Below are 12,886 nucleotides of genomic sequence, written 5' to 3'. Positions count from 1 at the left end.
TCCTGAAGCGGTCTCAAAGCAAGGGAAGTTTTTGCCCGTTTTGATTGCCATTGCCTTCTCCAGCAGTCATTGGGGTCGGGATTGGCAGGTTGACCGTGGTGTTACCACAAATAGCCTACTATTGTAAAAAAAAACAACCCAAAAACACTGAGGGATCTTTCAAGATGGCACGTTTCATCGATGAATCAACCTGAGTGTGAAACTAAGGCTGACAAATTAGTCGGGTTGGGAATAGAACCCTGGCTAGACAGCTCAAAGGTCAATACCTGATGTGCTACAGAGAGGGCTCCGAGCTATCTTGTCAGCCGAGTTTATTCAGGTATCCAAGTATGCAATCCATACTTTTGAAAGATACAGATGAAAATCATTTCAATCTTTAACATTTATAACTGATTATTTAAGGAAATTGGACACACTTTGCCATGTTCCTATTTTTACCTCCGCCACCGAAGGTGGATGGAGGTTATGTTTTCACCCCTGGTTGTCTGTCTGTGAACAAGATATCTCAAAAGGTTGTGGACGGATTCGGACGAAATTTGGCAGAGATGTAGCGCATGTGACAAGGACGAAATGATTAGATTTTGGTAAAGATCCGGATTCGGATTCGGCTAGTAGAATTTTAAAGTGATTCTTTACCATTGGGAGATCGGGACCAAAACGATACATAGCGGGATATCTCAAAAAGTTGTAGACCGATTTGGACGAAACTTGGTGGACCGGTTGGATGTGTGACAATGACTAATCGATTCGATTTTGGTGAAGATCTGAATATGCCTTTGGATATGAGAATTATTTAATTTTTAAGCGATTCTTCACCATTGAGAGATCGGGCGAAAAGCAATATATAACATGATAATAAAAAAAGTTATGGACGAATTATGACAAAACTTGGTGGACAAGTTGGTTAGGTGACGAGAACAAGTCGATTAGATTTTGCTTCAGGTCTGAATCCAGATCCGGCCTATCATTGGGATACAAAACAAACTGTTCAGCCTGGCGGAGGTATGCGCTCTACCGAGTGCTGTTCTAGTTTATCTCCTGTTATATATTAGAGTTGTATATCAGCATCATGTTTATTTTGGGAAACAAATGAAAAGGTGCTTTTCACACCAGATTCAGTGACAGTGCGGTTTGAGTATCTGCTCAAAGACTGGATGGTCATTGGTTCGATTCAACCCTGATTTTTAGACTTAAATGCCAAAGCCATTTAAAATGGTTCATGCCGTTTCCTTAGTTGATGTTAGCATTTAGAGGATAGCGCACGGACAAATCCCGTGAGTTGTCATCCCATGCTGGGTGGAGATTCAGGGGAGAGTGGGGTAGTCAGGAGAGATGTATCTTTTTTAAAACCCTCTGAAAGTGGAGAGATGACGATTCCACTAGATGGCATCAGCAGCACCCAGAGTGCTCCAAGGGGTCAATGGCTGTGTTTGTCTCGCGTTCAAAGTGAAGTCTTATATTGTATGGTATCTCTGTCTGCAGGTGTGTAGGTCATTTGCGTAGGACACCTCTTCGAACAACCTTAGACCCTACAATTATCGGGGACGCTTCTTCACAGTGGTTGTACCCCCCCAACGCTAACCAGGGGCCAAATCTTCCCCATTCATTCTTCCCTGCCACCTGGATTCGTCAGGGCTGCGCGGTCACGGTCAGAGTGCCGATCGGTCCCCATGGTCCGGCCCTTTCCCTCTTGTCTCTGCCTTCTCTCTTTCTCCAACTCTGTCATGGCCCTGACTTTGTGAAGGCGGGGGTACACCATCCTGGATGTAGGGGATCTCTGGGTCGCACCATCCTGGATGTGGGGGATCTCTGGGTCGCACCATCCTGGATGTAGGGGATCTCTGGGTCGCACCATCCTGGATGTGGGGGATCTCTGGGTGGTTCCTGCGAGATTGATCGGCTGTCTCCGTGCCGTGGGCTTGTTCGAGAGAACTGTCCGGGGCTATACAATAACAACAACCTTCGACCCTGTAGAAGAGAAGGAGTGAAATGAATCAGACAGCATGCTGGAATATTCGAGCAGTTACGTCTGCCATTCCACTGGACCCAGATGTTGAGAATGGCAAGAACGGCATTTTGCTCCTGGAAGCTGCAACCAAGGACGACTCGAATATCAATATATGGAAAAGGGTTTGCCGAGATGGATTAGGATTAGCTCTTTATTTGAAACTCGTGCAGCTTTCTCAAAATTCACGGTTAACAACTCTTGAGCCCTAAATGCCTTACAGGTTACCGATAGGAATACATTTTCATGACCATGTCAAAGTTGCTTCAAGCTCAGTAAAATAATAAATTTGTTTTAATTGTTAATTATTTTTCTGGCATTTCATTAGGTTTTTTTATTTAATGGGGGAGGGGTGAAGGGGAGGGGCTGATGTACAGCTAATGACGAAGTTTTTCAAGATGGCTGCAATTATTTTGCTTTAGTAAAATCACCTCATTCTTCCCAACTTTCCATACACCTGTTACTGCTCAAGCTGTTGTGAATGCATATTTGAATTGCTTCGTCACCAAACCCTTCAGTCTGAAGAACTGCAAATATTATTAAGCCTTCTATTTAATATCAGGGTCTCCTTTGTCATTTCAAACCTCCAAACATCCTTTGTCATTTTTCATTTAAACCATCAGGTGCTGCTACCAGGTGTCACAACACAGAACACAAGGATGGCAGGATGGCCGAGAGGTGTGCGTCTCTGAGCAGATTGAATCCCAGCCCAGCAATAAAATGTCATCCCGGTGTTTCACAGGCAGGGCGATTCATCGATGCGTGTGCCGTCCCTTGGATGGACGTTAAATGGGCGTTCTGTATGTTGGCATTAGTTGGTGGATGTTCCCACAGTGCCTTTCGTGAAGAGTATGAGTGATATCACTGGCACCATGGGAAAAAAAAACTGACAAATTCCTGCTCTGTGCTACAGGGGGCATTGCATCAGTGGCACAGCCACCCACCACCCTCTCCCCTCTTGTCAAAATATTCACCATCATAGAAGAAGATGCATAATACATAACAAATAAAAGGCAGAATTGAGGAAGAATACATTTTTTAAAAATAAATTAATAAACTAGAACGCCACTCAGTAGAGCGCATACTCCCGCCGTGGGTCAAGTTGGAATAATACGTTTTGTTGAACATCCCCTCTCCCCAAAACAATAAATGAAAAAGAAAGTAGGCCCTAACTGTCATAGAAGTTATTTTGATATATCTCGGAATTAGAGGAGAAAAACTTCATTTAAGAATAAGAATAAAAACTTTAATATAGTAAAACAGAAAAAATCTTTCCCAAAAAAATTCCCCAAAAAAATTCCTGCATCGGGAATAATATCCTGAGCTTCACCAAAAACTAAGCAATTCTTCCTTATCCCAAGGGCAATCATCCCACCAACTTTCATCCAAATCCGTTCAGAACCTTTCCAGATATCTAGTTCACAAACACACGAACACACGAACATACGAACACACACACACACACACACACACACGCACACACGCACGCACGGACGGACACGATCGAATGCATTACTCCCTGGCGGGAGTAATAAATAACTTATTGTTAATAAAATGTGCAAAACAGTTTCTAAAACAGGACAGAGCATTTAACGCAGAGTCCAGCTGGGGTATTTATCGAAGCGACCCCTTTCACATACGAGAAGCACTATGTTAAAGTCGATCTGCCTGTGCAGACAGACACAGCACACGTTACGCGTTACATACATCACACAGGCCTCTCCCTTTCAGGCCAATAATTCAATACACACCGAGGCCGAGGGTTATTGATCTCCCTGTTAACTTGTATATTTAGTGTGCACGCCATGTGAAATTCTCAAAGGTTAGCACAGTCATTACTAAAGGGAGTTAAAACCTTGATTCATTGCTGCTTGGAATTGTGGGAACTTTTTTTTTTAATGCAGGAAAAAATTTTTTCTCGATTTAACGTTTTTGTTTTTTTTGTATACAGAGTCGAGGCTCGTGAAAGCTAACATTTATCAAACAAACAAATCAAACAAACAAGCAAACAAAGTATATAAAAAGGGGAGCGGTCGACAAGATGGGGAGAGAACGGGAGGAAGCACACAAACACAACATTTGAGAGCAGGGACATCGGGAGATGTGTGGGAGGGAGAGGGCCTGGGGGGAGGCAGGATAGGTATAAAACGCAAGGACACCAAGGACTTCCAGGAAAGAAGTCAAAAGTCACCTCAAAAAAGTGGAATTGGGGTGAAATTAGCGGGGGTAGAAAAGATCAAGGTTTTGGATTGGGGAAGATAAGAGATGGTGGTGAACAGCTGTTTTAAAGACCTGGAGGGAGGAGTGGGATTGAAGAGAGTGAGGGAGTTTGTTCCAGAGGCGGGAGAAAAGAGGAATGGAGGAGTGAAGGTGAGCAGAGAGCCTAGATTTTGGCAGTTTAACCATAAGAGGGTTGCGGGCAGATCTTGTGCGACCTGCAGGAATATTTGGGGGACAGAGCCCAGAGAGAGCTGGGGTAGCAAGGCCGGAGAGGAGTCGGTAGAAGAATGTCAAGATGTAATCAGCACACACTGCTAAAAGGAGGGCACAAACGAAAAAACAAACAAACCGTGCATCAAAACTTGTTTGTTTTCCCTGAGGTCAACTGTCACAGCATGAAGACGCTTGAGGTCACAGAGTGAAAGCTTTGCGTGTGGGAACCATGGCAACAAGCATTGAAACAGAAGATGACAACCTCCACATTTGGATTTAGATTCAGAGAAAGTCTGAAAGAGTCAAATATACTGAATTTTATAAATGCTGATTCAGAACATGCAAATAAAAGATAAAAAGTATCAGAATTTTTAAATTCGAGTTTTAGAGTATTATAAGCTAACAGATGCACCCAAGGCGAGGGATGGGATGGAATGCTATTTGATAGGAATGGAAGTACCACAGAACACCAACGGAATCTCATGACGTCGTCCCGCAAAGTGACGCCTTCGATGAAAGTCTATTTTTGACTAGGCCAGACGGAATAAAAGTTGGAAATAAATACAAACGGCACAAGCGGCATTTGTATGACTGATTATGCCGTGTGATGAAACTAATATGGGTATGTCTTAACACAACAACGACATGCATTTTAAAGGCCATTTTCCCTGCTCGAGCGTGGGTTAGCCTTGCGGTCCCCATGACAATCTTCTCCATTTTGCCCTATTTTCTGCATCTCTCCTTGTTAACCCTCTTGCCCGCATTTCTTCTTCCACCATCTTCAGCCAAGTCTTTCTCGGTCTTCCCCGTCCTCTACTTCCTTCTACATTCATTTCCATCACTCTTCTCAACCAGTCACTCTCATCCTTCCTCAACACATGACCAAACCATCTCAACCTGTTCCTTTTCACAGCATCAATCACAGGCTCTATTCCCATCATCTTTCGCAATTCATCATTTGTCTTCCTCTCTCTCTCTCAACGATACTCTGCACATCCGTCGAACCATTCGCATTTCCACCCTTTCCAACCTTCGTTGCCGCTCTACGTTCATGACCCATGTCTCGCTCTCATAAATCATAACACTTCTCACACATGCAGCATACACCTTTCCCTTCAGCTTCAACGACACTCCCCTCATCATCAGCACGCCACTCAATTCCCGAAACTTCTTCCATGCACATCTCACTCGAGCAACCGTTGCCGAGTCTGATCCACCTTCTCCATTCAGCATGTCTCCGAGGTAGCAAAATGTTTTCACACCTTCCAGCTTCACGCCGTCTCCAAGATCCAACTCAACATTTCCTCCATCTGCAGCTCCCTCTGTGCACACCTTACATTTGAATGTAGCTGCCACACTGGTTAATGACCCTCTCAGACCACTACATTTTTGATGAAACCACTCAGCGCACATTGTACACTGAATGGAGTTCACTCCGACACCCTTCCTACACACAGCACAGGGCCACTTCCCAGTTCTTTCCACCTCACCACATGCTTTACCACTTGCCATCACCTTCGTCTTTCCGATATTCACCTTCAGACCTTTTGTCTCCATACATTCCTTCCACGTGTTCATCTTTTCCTTCAGTCCATCCATACTTTCCGCAATCAACACCAGATCATCTGCATACAACAACTCCCACGGTAAACCATCCTTTACGTTCTGAGCCAGCACCTCCATCACAGCTACAAATAGTAGTGGACTTAGTACCGACCCCTGATGCACTTCCACCTTCACCTCAAACTCACCACTGTTCCCGTCCTTCGTCCTTACAGCTGTGCGCGCTCTTTTGTACATTGCCATCACTACTCTGATCAACCATTCCTCCACTCCTAACTTCCTCAATGCCCATGTCAATACTTTGCGTGGAACCCGATCGAATGCTTTCTCCAGATCAACAAACCCAAGAAACAACTTCTTCCTCTTCTCCATGTACTTTTTTTTTTTTTGTATACTGAATCGAGGCTCGTGAAAGAGCTAACTTTTATTTCACAAACAAATCAACCAGACAAACAAAATATACAAAAAGAGGGAGCGGAAGACAAGATTGGGGAGAGAAGGGGAAGCACACAACCACAACATTTGAGAGCAGGGAGAAGTGTGGGAGGGAGAGGGCTTGGGGGGAGGAGGCATGGGAAGGGGGGGAGAGGTATAAAACACAAGGGGACCGAAATTAGTGGGGGTAGAAAAGATCAAGGTTTTGGATGGGGGAGGATAAGAGATGGTGGTGAACAGCTGTTTTAAAGACCTGGAGGGTGGAGTGGGATTGAAGAGAGTGAGGGAGTTTGTTCCAGAGGCGGGAGAAAAGAGGAATGAAGGAGTGAAGGTGAGCAGAAAGTCTTGATTTTGGCAGTTTAACCATAAGAGGGTTGCAGGCAGATCTTGTGCGACCTGTAGGAATATTTGGGGGACAGAGCCCAGAGAGAGCTGGGGGGGGGCAAGGCCAGAGAGGAGTCGGTATAAGACGGAAAGACCACCAACCTGCCTGCGGTAAGTGAGTGAAAGAACTTTGGAGTTAGCTTCATCGCTGGAGATTCCAATGATTCTGAACGCTTTGGTTTCAACAGCGTGAAGACGAGCTAGGTGTCAGGCAGGAGCACCAGACCAGAGGGAAGAGCAGTATTCCATAGAGCTGCGGATGAAAGCCTTGTATGTGGTGAGGAGCTCGGGTGTGCCAAGGAAGGACTTCGCACGACGGAGGATGCCCAGTCGGCGACTGGCTTTGGAGGCCAGATTTGAAATGTGGTTTTCCCAGGAAAGATCATGGCAAATAGTGAGACCCAAAAGCTTGAGTGACAGAAATTCTTGGAGAGGATTATTCAGAAAGTGGATGGGAGGGTTGTCCAGTCGGTCTTTTCGGAGAGACATCGTAAGAGTGTGAGATTTGTCAGGATTGAAAGACATGTTCCACTTGTTTGCCCAGTCTGTGATTTTGTCCAGGTCTGCAGAGAGTGAGGAGGCTGCAGACTGCCGATCTGAGGGATGAGGAATGGCGCGACAGAGAGTAGAGTCGTCAGCAAAGAGATAGAGAGGATTTTCAAGAGAGTCAGAGAGATCATTGATGAAGACCAGAAAAAGCACAGGCCCCAGAACAGTACCTTGGGGAACGCCAGCCTGAACAGGAAGAGGAGATGAGAGAAACCCATTCATGGCCACACGTTGACTACGACCAGAGAGGAAGTCCGCCAGCCATGCGTGGAGATTTCCATGGATACCAAAGGAGGAGAGTTTGGTGAGCAGAGCAGGGTGCCAGACCGTATTGAAGGCACGTGAAATGTCAAGGGAGACAGCTCTAATTTCCTGTTTGGCATTGAGGACCTCCATCCATTGTTGAGAAAGCAGAAGCAGCATGTCCAGAGTAGAGTGACCAGGTCTGAAACCAATTTGATGATCAGAGATCAAGCCATTGGAGAAGAGGAAAGATTTCATATCTGAAGCAATGATGGATTCCATGACTTTGCTGATAATTGGGAGAAGGCTGATTGGTCTGTAGTTGCTAGGATCTGTTTTTGCACCTTTTTTGTGCAAAGCGGTGATGTTGGCTGATTTCCAAGCAGATGGCAGATGACCTTGAGCAAAAGAGAGGGTGAAGAGAACAGAAAGAGGGAGTGAAAGAGCGGAAGAACATGATTTTAGGACCCGTGGGCTGATGCCGTCAAGACCAGTTGCAGAATCAGAGTCGAGGGTTGACAGAAACTTTTCCACCTTGTCAGGAGGAAAGGACAGAGTTCAGGAGCAGCTGGGTACGACTGGGTACGGTGGATACAGAGAGGGATGGGTTTGGGACACAAGATTTAGAGGCAAACACAGAGTTGAGGCATTCAGCTTTTTCACGTGCGGAGTCAGCCGTTAAGCCGTTTGAGGTGAGGGAGGGGATGGAGGGGGAACAAACACCAGAAACAGATTTGACCAGATGCCACCAGGATTTGGAAGAGGGAGACAGATAAGAGAGTTCGGTCTTGAGAACGGTGAGATATTGTTTCCTGGCTCTCCTGAGGGTGGACACACACTTGTTTCGGGCTTTGTGAAAGGAAAAGAGATTTCCTTCCATTGGATTTGCTTTCCAGGAGACTAAAGCAAGTTGTTTCAGGGCAACAGCCTCACCACAACATTCCGTGTACCATGGACGGGAGGAAGGGTATGACAACTGAAGACGAGATGGGATAAATCTGTGCATGAGAGAGAGCAATTTACTTCGAAAGAATTCCCAGGATGAGTTGATGTCAGAGTCGGTAGAGATGGGAGACCAGTCCAGATGATTGATGGCTGCTTGAAGACCGTGCCAGTTGGCCTGAGTGAAATGCCAGACTCGTCGACGCTGAGGAGGCTCTCTGAGAATGGTCAGAGAGATGTCCACTTTGACAAGCACATGATCAGATGAGCCGATTGGAGCAGAAGAAGAGCAGCAGACATTTTCAGGGAAGTTAGTCATAACCAAGTCCAGAAGAGAAGATGCTCCGTTGACTGAGATCCGAGTCGGGAAATTGACAGATTGTGTCAGTCCCAGTGAGTCGCAGAAGTCCTTTGCTGAAGAGCCATGGCTGGTGAGAGAGGTGCCCACACCCAGCCAACTGGTATGGTGACAATTGAAATCACCACATATGAGGAAGCGAGAGTTGGGATGGGTTGATAGAAGTTGGTCCATATTTTCAGACAGCGAGATGTAGATGGAGTCATCACTGTTTGGTGGACGGTACAACACACATATGAACAAAAGGTGGGAGCGAAGGGGAAGCCGTAGCCAAAGGTATTCCTGGGGGTGAGGTGGAGAGAGGGCAGTGGAGGGCGAGTGAGGAAGAGTTTTTTTATAAAGATAGCAACCCCACCTCCAGGACGAGGCTCAGGTCTATCATACCAGAGGAGGGAGTAACCTGCGAGAGATACCAAGGCATCAGAGACATCATGAAGGAGGAAAGTTTCTGTTAAGCAGATCACGTCTGGTTTGTCAGAAGCAACCTGTATGGAGAGATCAGTCAAGTTTGAGCGAAGGCCCCAGATGTTTGAGGTCCATACCGTTAATGAAGAGGAAGGGGGAGTATCGGGTACAGAAACAGGGGGGGGGGGGGGAGCGGTAGGGTAAGATGTGGAAGAGGAGGAAGAGGTAGGGAGAGCTGTTGAAGGTGTGTCAGAGATTTCAGAGATTTCAGAATAGCTTGGAGAAAGGGAAGAATGGGGCGGACAAAAGGTTTGATGGAGATTGGGTGAGGCACAGTGAGGTGTTATTTGAGGAGGGGGAAGAGTGAGGCAGAAGGTTGGGGGAGATGAAGGTGAAAGTTGGAAGGGGGAAGAAGCAGGGAGGATGCTTTGAGGAGGAGGGGTGAGAGGGGAATCTAGGAGGGGAGGAGCGAGGGAGAGTCTCGGAGGGGAGGGGTGTGGGGGGAGTTTAGGAGGGAGGGGAGGGAAGGGGCAAGGGGGGAGATTTGAAAGGGATGGGTGATGGGGAGGATTTGGAGGGGAGGGGTGATGGGGAAGTTTTGGAGGGGAGGGGGGATGGGGAAGTTTTGGAGGGAAGGGGGGATGGGGAAGATTTGGAGGGGAGGGGTGAGATTGGATTTTGAAAAGTGTACGCTTCATGGGAAACGAACATTTTTTGCAAAATGTGTTTGAGACCTTCGAGTCAAAAATACATTCGAGGACGCTGAAGGAGGGGTGGAGTTCTGGAGAGTTTAGGGAATGTAGAAAAGAGGAACTGTAAGAGATGGTATTTTTTTTTTGGGGGGGAATGAATAGATTTGGTGAGCAAGACAAAAGCATCCTTTTGTAGGAGAAGAAGAAAAAGGTGTTATAATATGAGAGAAAATAGTTGTTCAGGGGAGAGATTATACATTTCTAACCACGTGATCATGTGATTGCGAACAACATGAACGAAGAACGAACGAACAAATAAGAACAACAAATAAACGAATAAGACCTGAGAAGGAAATATTTTTTTTTTTTTTTTTTTTTTGAGTAGAGATATTAAACAAGGAGGTATGGGGTGAACGACTGGGACGAAACAGAGAACGAAAATAATTGCAGCGCATTCGACGAACCGCTGAGGGAAAACAAAACCACAAGGTCGGAGACGGTACGGTAGCCTAAGCCTACGAGTACTAGGCTTCAGAATACTCGATACGCATTAACCGACGATTGTGTATACATGTACGAAAAATTAGCACCGAAAATTTTCCTAAAGATACGCTGTAGGTACACACACCGAAAGATAGATACAGTCTCGACAAAAACACAATTGTGAAAGATTACTTAGCTTCGAAAGCGTGAGCGCATGGAACAGCTTCGAAAAGACGTGACCTCGCCGGATCTCTCTCTTCTCCTGCAACTCTCTCTCTTCTCCTGCAACTCTCTCTCTCTCTTCTCCTACTTCTCCTGCAACTACCTCACAATGAAAAGCGCGTCTGTCGTTCCTCTTCCTGGCATGAATCCAAACTGCATTTCGTCGATCTTCACTTTCTTCCTTATCCTCCTCTCCAACACCCTTTCCAATACCTTCATTCCATGCTCCAATAACTTTATCGCTCGGTACGAGCCACACTCCAGAGGGTCACCTTTCCCCTTGTAGAGAGGGACAAGGGTACTCAGTTCCCAATCCACTGGAATGCAGCCTTCTTTCACCACCAGATTACAGATCTCTGTCATTCTCTTCACACCCCAACTTCCTGCTGCCTTCAACATATCTCCCACAACTCCCGTCGGCCCTCCCGCTTTTCTACCCTTCATTGCTTTTATCGCTTCCTCAACTTCCTTCTCAGTTATCTTCTCTGCCGGTCCTAAAACTGGGTTACTCTCTATGTTGCCATCCCATTCATTCTCTGTATTCAACAGCATTTCCATATATCTTTTCCATCTTCCTTTAATTCCATCTGGGTCGACAACGATTTGTCCCACTTCATCCTTCAAGCAACTCACCCCCATCACATCACACCTCTCTTTCGCTATCTGCTTTGCAATCCTGAATACTGCTTTCTGACCCTCTTCCGAATCCAAGCGTTCTCCGAACATTTTCCTACATGCCTCCTGCGCCTTTGCTACCTCTTTCTTTGCAGCCTTCCTGGCTGCCTTATAACTTTCATGCTCTGCTGTTTCTGCTCCCGTACCCTTCGCCTTCTGCCACTCCTTGAACTTCTTCCTCTTCTCGTCAATCCTCTTTCCAACTTCATCATCCCACCACCATGTTTCCGAGGGCCTCGGTGGTCCTTTTGTCCATCCACATAACTCACCAACGGCTCCCAACAGACTAGCTTTCATTAACATCCAACCACTTTCAAGCTCAACCACATCATCCTCTACCCAACTCAGCCTCTCTTTTAATGCCTCCCTTACTGTCACCTCTTTCAACCTCCACACCTTCATTCTCGGTTGGTACTTCACCCGCCGAGCTCTCCTCGCACCTTTCACCCTTACGTCGCAGACAACCAAGTGGTGCTGTGAAACAGCCTCCTCCCCCGGGATCACCTTTGTGTCCCGGAGGTGCCCCCTATCTCGCCTACGCACCATCAGGTAGTCAACGGTTGTCGTCGACCCACCTGACGTGTATGTAACAAGCTTATTATCCTCTTTCTGGAACTAAGTATTACAAATCAACAAATCAGCTCCATCAGCAAACTCCAAAATCCTTTCACCTTCTCCATTTCTCACACCATATCCGTAACCCCCATGAACTCCGTCAAAACCATCCATACTCCTTCCCACATGTCCATTTAGGTCTCCTCCTACCACAACAACTTCCTCATCTTTCACGTTTTCCATCAGCTTCTCTATCGCACACCAGAACTTGTCCTTCTCTTCATCGCTTCGACCAACCTGCGGAGCATATCCCGAGATGATGTTCACCAAGAGCTTTCCAATCATCATTTTCACCATCATCAACCTATCACTCACTCTAGTCACACTCACCACACTGTCTACAAACTCCTCAGAAAACAGGACACCAACACCATTCACGCCCTCCAGGCACCCTTGCCACACAAACTTGTATTTCTGTCCCTGCCTACCCTTCACCATTCTCACACCACTTCCCTTCAATCTCGTCTCTTGCACACAACATATGTCCACTCTTCTTCTGACCAATACTTCCACCACTTCTCCTGATCTCCCTGTCATTGTCCCTACATTCCATGTCCCAAACCTCAGAAACCGATCTCCTCTTCGGGCTGTACCCTGCCCACATTTAGTTGTAATTGTCATGGTTCTCTTTTTGAGGCAATGTTTTTATGGCCGGATGCCCTTCCTGACGCCAACCCTCTTAGTCGCCTCTTACGACACGCAGGGATACGGCGTACCTATTCTTATCCAGGGTACACACTGGGATATGTCTTAACTTATGTCTTATGTCTTAACGATGCAGTTTATTCAATAGTAAACGGAACTGAAACGTACATGATTTATGTGATCTATTCTATGTGAGTACAGGTTATCCAGTTTGATTGTGTGGGTTAGTCACCCGTG

At 46.2% G+C, this 12,886-nt stretch overlaps 1 protein-coding gene across 7 annotated transcripts in view; it reads right to left on the bottom strand.

Annotated features, from left to right (window-relative positions):
• Positions 1 to 12,886, bottom strand: part of ATOSA (atos homolog A) — a 74,362-nt gene that overhangs the window by 22,261 nt on the left and 39,215 nt on the right. The gene's annotated exons all lie outside the window — the stretch shown is intronic.

The sequence above is a fragment of the Myxine glutinosa genome, chromosome 2 (genome assembly GCF_964187855.1).
Source record: "Myxine glutinosa chromosome 2, kmMyxGlut1.1, whole genome shotgun sequence".
NCBI classification, from domain to species: Eukaryota; Metazoa; Chordata; class Myxini; order Myxiniformes; family Myxinidae; genus Myxine; species Myxine glutinosa.
Note: the sequence above shows the minus strand (reverse complement) of the source record. Positions and strands in the feature narration are given on the sequence as shown.